At 42.7% G+C, this 10,424-nt stretch overlaps 1 protein-coding gene across 14 annotated transcripts in view; it reads right to left on the minus strand.

Moving 5' to 3' along the window:
* CLIP1 (CAP-Gly domain containing linker protein 1) overlaps nt 1-10,350 on the minus strand; it is an 81,446-nt gene extending 71,096 nt beyond the window's left edge. For 10 of the 14 annotated variants that reach the window (XM_037375506.1, XM_037375504.1, XM_037375502.1 and 7 more), the window contains exon 1: nt 4,015-10,350. The gene's annotated coding sequence lies outside the window, so the exon portion shown is untranslated. Of the gene's footprint in view, nt 1-2,864; nt 2,925-4,014 lie in introns of those variants that run through there. The other 4 variants (XM_037375494.1, XM_037375495.1, XM_037375493.1 and 1 more) reach the window with 4 other exon arrangements.
* Between the last annotated feature and the right edge of the window lie 74 nt (nt 10,351-10,424).

A 10,424-nucleotide genomic window follows, 5' to 3' on the forward strand; every position in this document is an offset into this window, starting at 1 on the left:
GGTCAACTATACCACTGTAAGTCACACAAGTGCAACATCACTCTGCAAAAATAAATGCATGTAGAGAACAGACAACCTGGACAAACACAGCACAGGCATATTAGTGGATGTTTGAAATCATCAGGGACCACGCTGCTGACAGAGCTGGCATCAGTTCTGCTGGTCAAGAAGAACACACTGGTTGCTCCAGCAGAAAGTGGCAACTAGCGGAGGGCAGCTGAGATTACAGCTAATGCAGTATATAATTGCCTTTCATTAAATAACAAAACACCATCCATTTGAGGCATTTCTAAACATGCCAGTCCAATAAGGATTCCAGTGCGTTACTTTTTATACATGCCAGCAGAGCCAGTAGTCCCTAAGGAATGCCAAAAGATTAAACAAGAGCTGCATTCATTCATGGTCATCATGTTCAAACATTAGAAAACTTGCATTCAACATACAGAGTTAACATTTGACCTGAATGTTTTAGAGAGAGAAAGAAAAGCAGTTTTGAAAAATCATATTGACAAGACAGATCACTCCACTTCTTTTGAAGCAAGACCTCTTTTGAAATATTCTCAGTCACTCCCAAGAAAAACTTTAACAGGGCTAAAGGGAGAAATGGCACAATACTAAAGGAATTATCCAATCAAAGTAAATAAAGGCTGTCCTGGATATTCACATTTAGAAGATGGTAAATAGATACAGCCTATAGCTCAGACAGGAAACCTACAGGAGCTCTAGGAAGTCATAGCAATCAGCATATATGAGCACTGCTCCTTCCTACAGTATAATCACATAAGGAAAGAGGTTGTTTATTGCCTACACTATACCTCCATGATGAAGACACAAGACAGCTCTTTTTCTGCCCCTCACAAGAAAGTTGAGATATTCTCTTTAATAGAAACCATACAAATTACATAAAACTATTTTTTTTCCCAAATAAATTCTCCCTCCCTCCCCTAAAGATACAGACATTTAAGGTCACATTTCCAAGCTTTTCTGCTTCAGCCAACACATTCCTCTCCATTCAATACACAAAGCTTTAACGCATTTTAGCACAGACAGAAAATCTTGTAGCATGTATACATGAGAGGAAGAGAACCCTGAAATCTTGTAATTTTAAACCAACAAATACTAATCCTTTGCACATTTTTCAGTCATTTCATATTCAGTATGTAAATGAAGAAGTTTGGTAGCTGAACACTTTTACGCTCCTTAGACTAAGATACATGGCTGTTGTGGCCAGGGAGGGAAGTTTTCCACAACAGTATCTAATTTGCTATCTTGTTACATGTTGTAGCAGGTGCACACAGACACACACTCCAGAAAAATCACTCCCTGACATTGCTTATTTCAGAATTATGTCCGTATTTCTATTCTTTAAGTAAAATTCTTCGCAAAGCAGCAGACATAAAGGCATTCCCTCTTTTGTACCTTTTTCTTCTTCCTATATGTTAATACAGATACAACATGGTTTAAAATCTTTCTGCTCAAAGACCTCAAAGCAACCTGTGAACTTCCATACAACCCTACCCACTCAGCACGCTGGGTAAGTAAGAGGTGGGGAGGAAAGAGTCTTCGTTTCACCGTTATGTTTTTAATCACAAACGTATACCGTCATAGACTGAATCTTCTTCCCCATGCTATATTTTGGAAGAGATTTTTGCAGCCTTGGCTTTCTTTTTTTTTAAACACACGCACAAAGACGATACAACGAAAAGGAAAAATCACTCCTGATCTTAATACAGCAGGAGTCACATTAACATGTGAGCATTAGCAACAATTACCTTGTGCCCCGTGACAGCTGAGACACAGAACAAAGCGAACCCTGAATCGCCTTAGGTAGCAGCACCAGCGATGTAGCGGGAAGCAGGAGCGGCATGCAGCATAGCCTTTGCCTGGGGATCCCACAGGTCTTACATGGGCTACAGACGTGGCAGCAAACTCTGGCTGAGCCACCTGGAACCATGGGGCAACACCGGAGCAGCTCACCTGTAAATCAGTGGCTTTGGAAACAACGCAAGCATGGGGAGCAGACATAAAACCCAGAAGAGCCAAGGTAAATGATAAGAGAAATCGTTAATCAGTAAAACATCAGCCTAAGCGTGGAACGCTGAGAACTGCAGGTCAACATTGACCAAGAAATACCAATTCCCCTCAAGAACCATCCACTCAAGCCACCAGTGACCAAGCCCAGCGCTGCACCGTCCAAGGGCAGGGCTGGAGCACAGACTGCACCCGAGACCCTGCCGTCCCTGCCCCTCCTCACGAACCACGAAGACACCTGAGGGCTCCACGCCGCGGCCTCCCGATCCAGGGAGGAGGCCGTGCCCCGCACCTGGCCACGGCCCGCCCCGCTCTCCTCACCAGCCTCCGAGCTCAGAGCGCAGCTGCCCCGGGAGCACGGCGGGCGGCCAGCCCCGTCCCACCGGGGGCACAGCGGCGGGCGAGCCGGGCAGAAGGAGCCCAGCAAGGCCGAGCACAGGGCTCGGGAACCGGCCAAACCGGCTGCTGTCACCGCGGCGCTGGCAGGCCGGCGGGGAAGCGCGGGCACGTGCGGCGGAGGCCAGCAGCTCCCCGGAGGAGGCGGGCGGGCGCCCCGGCTGCCAGGACATCGCCTCACCCAGCCCAGCATCGCCCCGCCGGCACCACCCGCGCCCCGCTGCCCCACACGGGGTCCCTCAGCGCAAGGTCCGCCGGCGCCGCGCCGCCACCGCCCGTCCCCTCACAGCCCGCCCCGCCGCCGCCTCACCGCCCGGACGGGAAGCGGAGGCCCCAGGGCGGGAGGTGCGCGGTGGCTCCCCCCGCCCTCAGACGGCGCCGCCGGCCGCCCGGCACCGCCGCCACCCTCCCGGCGCGGGCCCCTGCAGCGGCCTTACCGCTGCCGCCTCCGGCTCGGCGCCGCCGCCTTCCCCGGCCGCCGGGCGCAGCTCCTGCCGCCGCCGCCTCCCCCTCCTCCCTCTGCAGCGGCGCCTCCCCGGCTCGCAGGGGGCGGGGCGGGCAGACAACGTCTGCGCCCGGCCGGGCCCGGACGCTGCGAGGCGGGGACTGCAGCAGGGGAGCGGCGCCTCCCCGCGCGCCCCTTCCTCGCTGCCCCCCGCTCTCCCCTCGCTGCCTTTTCCCTTTGTCTCCCCCCCGCTTTGTTCGCCCCGGGGCAGCCCGCGGGGGTGGCCGCCGCCGGGCAGGGCGGGAAGCGGCGGCTGTCCGCAGCCCGCGGGCTCTCGCTGCCATCGCGGCTGGCAGGGGCCGGGGGGGGCGGGGGAACATGCCGCGGGGAGCCCCCCGGCCCGGCTGCCCGCCCACACGGCTCCGTGCCTGGGGTCGCCCCGGTCCCGCAGCGGGGAGGTGGCCGAAGCGCCGGCAGCGGGGACCCCCTGGGAAAGGCGCTGCGGCAGCAGGCAGCCGTGAAGGGGAGGGGGGACAGGGTGGGGAGGTATGAAGCACATAGCTCTTAATGGATGAATAACTTCACTGTCTGCTTCTTTTCTCCATTTTCCTTTTGTCCTCGTACCCAGAAATTATCATTCCTTCTCTAAAGTACTGAATATTTTAATTTTCATTGTGTCCCTGAAGCAATACATGAGAACCTGGCGTCACGCCGTTGCTAAAGTTTAAACAGCTGCAGCAGTAGCTCCAACACCATCATCACACAATTTAATAACATTTCCAAGGCTGAATCGAACAGCTCTGCTCCACTTCTTTACTTCTTATGAATAGGCAGCAGAGCCCAGGCAGAGCTGGCCCATAACTGCTGAATTCATCACAAAGCAAACCTCAGTTTGCACCCTCACAGATCATTTCATTTCTGCATGATACCATTCAAACAAAAGGGTGATGAGAAAGCAGTTCCACTGCTGGAGACTGACTGCAATTTGTGTTTCATTTTGGCTTAATTCTTTGGCATTAATCCAGCATGGTAAAGCACAAAATGGTGTGACGCAATCCCCCAAATAATAGGTTTTAACTAGATCAGCTTTTAGCAATGTTTGTTACAATTTCACTTCCTAAATGTTAAATAGAATCTCTTACCATGGCCACTAGATGTTGAAACAGATACTCAAATCCATGGACAGCCACCCTTCTTTCTCCCTGCAAAATTTGATAAAAGTTTCGCTGAATAAGGACTTCAGGATTTAAACACTCAATTGTACACAGAAGCACAGAGCCAGCAAATGATTACTTAAAAAAAACCTGACCCTGCAGCTCCTACCTATGGAAATATTCCCTAACACAAAAACTGCAGTTAGGGTAAAAACAGAGTCTCAGACTAACTTTACAGAACGCTTCCCCAAAATACCTACTGCTGCATAAGCTACAGTTGTGAACCTTTGTGCTTGTTGCTGGTTTCGTAGATATGAGCTTTCTGTACTGATCTGAGGCTAATATGGAGTGTGTTTTCCTCCAAATGTATAGTTTTCCATCGTTTTCCTTCATTAGTGTGATTTTTTGTCTCACACAATTTGTTCCCGTTATCAGTAGTGCAGTTCAATGCACAGCATTTAAAGTTTTTCATAAGCAGTATGAGACTGATGTAGCTACCATAGAGCAGAGCAATTGCAAGTCAGCTTAATATTAAAGACAGAAACTAAGAGTTGCAGCTTTGCTGTTTTTGTAGAACTCTTAATAAAGTGCAAGCAGTAACAGTGGTGAAATAACAGACAAAATACAGTCCAAATGCCTAAGCAGCCTTCTTTACCGTCTTGCAAGGCAAAGCTAAAAATGTCCTGCAACTAAAGCAAGAATTGAGAATCATGTCACATAGACCAAAAGCTTCTACCTACGAAGTGAATATGCCATTGGTTTTTCATGTAATTTCCTAGTGGAACAGAACCATAACTTCAAGATCAAAGTAATCTTGTAGGAAATAAGGGAGTTAAGTCATCCATCATTCAACCAGCATCAACCTTCATACTATGAAAAAGTAGCTTCAGAGCAACTGTAACTTAAGTTCATCCCAGTTCAAAATAGCTGACAGCTTCTGTGTACCAGTCTGCACTTGGATGGGAGATACATGCAGACTCTTGACAACAGTAACATCCAGTTAACGTTCACATCCAATTTGTAGCAATCATTATAAAAAAAAAGATGCCAGTACTATAAATCATGGTACTATAAAGGACTAAATATGATTGCAAGCCAGAATATCTTTGCTTCCAGTTCTAGTGGCTCTTTTCTGAACTGCATAATCACATCAGTCAACATATAATATATACACATTTTCATAACTCTGTAAAACCAGGAACTGCTAGATGCTCCAGGGCAATTCAGGATGCTGACATAACTACTAGCATCCTGGCCACAAGTATAAGGCCCACTTTAGAATTAAAATTGTTCTCTTCAGTAATGCGGGAACACCAGCTGAAATTGTTTCTGCCTTTTTTCAGATCTGCGAAGGGTCCAACATTATTGGACCTTTTAGTTTTTAATTTAGCTTTCCAAACAGCTAAAACGTTGTTCTTTAAGAACTGCATTTAAGGCTATCCTGACTTAAGAGATGCATTTTTATATTCAATGGGACATACCCACACAAGTACGAAGATTTTGGGTATAAGATTTTTTTCATTTGAATGATCTCTTCAATGTGTACATTTAGCAATTCCTACACAGAACTGATGGACACACCTGCTTCAGAGAAAAGCAACTAATAGCTTTTTTTTTTTTAATAACAGAAGTGCTGCTTCGGAAATCCCAGCACAGAAACACTATTATCTTCTGTACTTGTTTCTGGTTTTGCAAAAACACCACAGGATTCCCCTCTCCCCTTTTAACCTGAGTGGTACATTTTGCTCATCTATTTACAGCTTTATTGACCCTAAAGAGATTTAGCACCCTGAAGCTTCACGCTTACTCCTAGTATTTCTGGCCTTACATTTGTGTCTCTGAAACCAGCAGTCTTTGACTGATAGTTTACACTAGATGAAAAACTGACCTTTTAGCCTTAATTATCATGTATGCAACAGTTAAAAAAATATAAATAATCACAGCTTAGTGGATTGAAATGCTACAAGAAGTCTTTCCATTCTTAATGTAGTGTCTTCCTTCCCTGGATTGTACTACCCTGCAGCAGTACATAAAAGCTCTGCAAGTCCTGCAAGTGTTGTTGGTGTGCTACACAAATCAAGCTTTCATCCAATTTTACATTATTCGTTCTACCCAACATAGGTAAAGCAACAGAGAACAGTACCCTTAAACAGACATTATTTAAAGAATCCTTTCTGCATGCTCATTTAAACAAGGTACTTAATTTAACAATAACATTCATCTTGATTGTTTCATTTCATAGATAACTGAAAAAACAGCCTATTCAAAAAGACCATGCAAATCATTCTACCACTTATGTAAATACCAACAACAGCTGAATTCTCACCTACAGAGAAGCAAAGCAGTTTTTTGTTCCTATTGAGAGTGCCGAGTTCTGAAAGTAAATATTTTTTTATTCAGTCATTGGATGACAGCTAAATATATGTTGTAAAAAAATCTTATGTCAAATCTTTGTTGCTTGTAGTTAACTGAAGTTTAGGAAGTATCCAACTGTCACATATTAGTTACCATGTTATTAAATCCATCCTGTTTGTAAGCTTCTCCAAGGATCGACACCAATTCCTACCTCTGACTCATCCCTTCCCACCCCCGAAATCTAAGTATGACTCTACACTGTATTCTTAGGAACAGCATCAATCTTCAATGGCATTTACTTACCAGAGGCAGCACAGCCGTGTTACAAAATGAAGGTACTACGGAGTTCCATGGCAACTACCAGTGCATTTGAAACACTTTAATTATATTTGAGCTTTTTCCTCCTCTTCATTTTTCCTTTTTTTCCCCCAGCTATCCTGCTTTACACAGTTTGCAGTAAAAATAATTCTTCTTAGCAGCTAACAGGTCTTTCAGATATCTTCTAGAATCTCTGCTATCTCTCTTTTCATGACATTTTAAAATCTGTGAATCAGGTTATAAAAGTATGTTAAAAATTAAAATCTTCTTAAGAGACAATGAGCCACCTGACTGATACCCTGAATATTTTACACAGATCAGGCATTTTTAGATGTGCACAAGCATTTTAAAATACTGTCACTGTTCCAAATGCTGTAAACAAACATGACTGCTATGCCAACAGGAATCTGTGGGAAAAATTGAGTGATGCCTGCTCACGCTATACCCACCTCATTACAAATTTTATTACTCATTCATTTTAGTAAGCTCTAATCTAGGTTATTATGCCACACCCATCACCATGAGAATGTGACTTAAAAGCAGAAGAAATACTTTGCTATTCAGCTTTTTCTCAGACCTTGTAGTGTGATCAGATTGCAGTTTCAATATACAAAAGCCACTTGAGTAGTTACACCTGACAGATTTAAAAAAAAAATAAAAAAATCAGTAATTACAAGGATCTTCAGTGAAGCAACAATATATAGCACTTGATAGGAGCAGTGAAATATAAATGAACAGCAATGAAACCATTCCTAACCACGAGAGAAACAGCAGGGAAAACTCCCCATTCCTAATTAACCATGTCTTACAGCAGAGGTAAATACTGTAGGAGTTTTTACTTACTGGTTCTGCTCAATCTTCTTCAGAGCATTACCCATACCGACTACCACCACCATAGAAAGGACAGTTTAAAAGATAAGATTTAACAGAACAGTTAAGAGATACCTCTGAGTGCCCAGTATTTTGCATGATTACCCCTATTTCAAATTCATTACTAAACGCTAAAAACAAAAATTATACAGTTCCTGCCACAGGCTGTCCACTTTTCTGAGATCAAAACACATGCATTACAAAAACTGTATTTAAAGAAAAAAGAAGCATTACAGGAACTTTTATAAGTTTTCTTTACAATCTGAAAGGCAAAAGAGTAACAAATGAAAGCATTCTATTCCCAGCTCTGTTTTGCTTTACCAGGTAAGCAAAGAAATTTTTAGGCTAACAGAGGGTAACTTTTGTTTTAACATACGGGTTATATAGAACAGTAGTGAAAAAAGGTTTGTTCTGACAGCCTCAGACTTGAAACTAAACATCTACAGATGTTTAAGATGGACAGAATAAGAAAAAAAAGAATTCTCAATAGATGGTATAGGTGGTCTAAATCTAACAGTTCACACTTTGATTCATAACAGGATTCAGGGACAGCCTCTAAACACCATATCCAGCCAGCCCAAACGCCAGGCAGGGCCTGGTAGCCCAGTGCCTTCCATTAAGAGCTCCAGGCAGCTTTCAGCATGACGTTTTTCTAGTCCCCTGCCGGCAGGCTACTGAAGTGCCTACTTTTGCCTATCAATAACGAACTCGTCCTACAGATTTTGACTATATAGGAAAATGTTTGTACCACCTATTTATTAATTATATTGATATCATTAGGAAAAAATGAGCACTGGTATCAAATGATACTTGACTTACCCTCAGAACCATATCTGAATAAGACAGACAGGGATAATATCAAGACTAAAATGAGCAACTCTAAACATCTGCTAACAATTTTGCAAAAGAAGCACAAAAGCAATATAAAAAAAATAATTCTGAGCACACAGGCAACTCTGTATTTACAAAAGCCTAGAGTCTTCCATTATGTTAAAAACCAAGACTTTTAAATGGGAACAAACACAGTTGCGGGAATTTTAATTCAAGCGTGTATGCAAGTGTGACAGCATGGGCCACGTGCTTTGAATAGTAGCAGACTGCAGGTGAAGGACAAAAACATTTGCTGACTTGAACAACCAGTCAGTCCAGTCACCTTGGACAAAAATACCAGTGGATATAAAACGTGGACCCAAACACAGTTCATTCCTGCCCCAAGCCCCCCAAATAATATTTGCTTTAAATACCACAAGACATCATCTTCCAAAAATGAAAAAGCTCTGTATCTCCAAGTAGTTTGTGTGCAATAAACACAAAAGCGGCCAATATAAAATGCTGAACAACTTAAAATTAAGAGTATTACAAAATTAAGATTTAATATATTTAAATTAGAATTTACTGTTACATTAAAAGCCATGTTGCTGAAATGACTTCTCTTTACCCTTACTCTTAATACCTTCAGTATAAACCTTGGAAGCAATAGTTAACAGCTAATTTAATGATAAGCCTGAGGATTTGTACAAACATGGAAGACTTATCTATTCTGATCAATTAGGTGGAAGGGTGATTTGACTTTACTGTAAACATATAGAGCACTAAAGGGTAACATAGCATATAAAGATGATTTCTACCTTGCTGTTTCTGTAAGCAAGGCAGAAGCACTAGACTGCATGTCCTACTAAAGCAGCAGCATTTCATAACAGCTATTAAAAAAAGATCTTCTAAGGTGTGGAGAGAGAACTGCTTGTTTAAAATATGAGCACCTCAACACACCCAAAAGGTGTGTACACTTGAAATCATTACCTCATGCCCTGCATCACATTATTATCCACATGTGAATGATGCAGCACACAGCACATAATGGCTTACGTAAACTGCGATTACTAGCTTTTAACTCCATGGGTGGAGGATGCATGGAGAAAGCTTCTCAATAGAGATGTCTTTGTAAAGCGTGCAAAAGCTGGAAGCAACGTATTATTACCTATTCCTGCTACAGAAAATAATACTATTTCTCCTATAAAACATGGGAAAAGAAGTGCCTTTCACTTTAGCATTACAATGAACGTTTACCTTGACCATTGCTTTCCAAACGCAACCAGATAAAGTGAACTGGTGTATGCTGCAAAAAGTTTTTTCAGCATCTCAGAAGACAAGCAATTCATATACACAGACACTTCGGTTTTCCCCTCCTGTAAAGTTTAGAGAAAAAAAGTAAATAAATGTAAAGGCTTTAACTACAAAAAACCCTGAGGTTCTCTTAAATATTCAAATGCAGAGTGTACTAATGTATTAAAAGATTCTTTTGGAAATATGTAGTACATGCAAAGCTAGGAATTTTAAAAAGTAAGTTCAGTCTCTTAAAGTTATCTTATCAAAGAATCCTTTGAACATCCCCCCTTCACCAGCCTTTTCTTAGACACTCAAAAATACTTGGGTTTACTATGCCTCTCACTTGGCAAGACGACTTCTTTTTCTGCATTTATGTAAGGACAAATGCTTTACCAGCGCCAACGAATACTGTTAAGGCAATCTAGTACTCCCTCTGTTGGCAATGCAACTGATGTGCAGTCATTTCACCTACAGTTCCCTCTGAAGACTATTAAAGAGAAGAAGAAAAAAAAAGTGTTAGAACAATTAATCAGCAGAATTACATGTTTTTGAACTTTCAGATGTGGGCAATTCTTCAGATTATTAAAATTGAATAGTATAGCAAACATCTATTTATGCAGATAAAATAGTTTTCACAGCTTTTTGATTATGAAATCCAGCAGCTGTGACCCTTCCTAAAATATTTAACTTTATTCATCCTCATTTTAATCGACTTGTTTTTCTATTTATCTTCAGCAGCTGATTTACAA

Source organism: Falco rusticolus, chromosome 1 (genome assembly GCF_015220075.1).
Source record: "Falco rusticolus isolate bFalRus1 chromosome 1, bFalRus1.pri, whole genome shotgun sequence".
In the NCBI taxonomy this organism is placed as follows: Eukaryota; Metazoa; Chordata; class Aves; order Falconiformes; family Falconidae; genus Falco; species Falco rusticolus.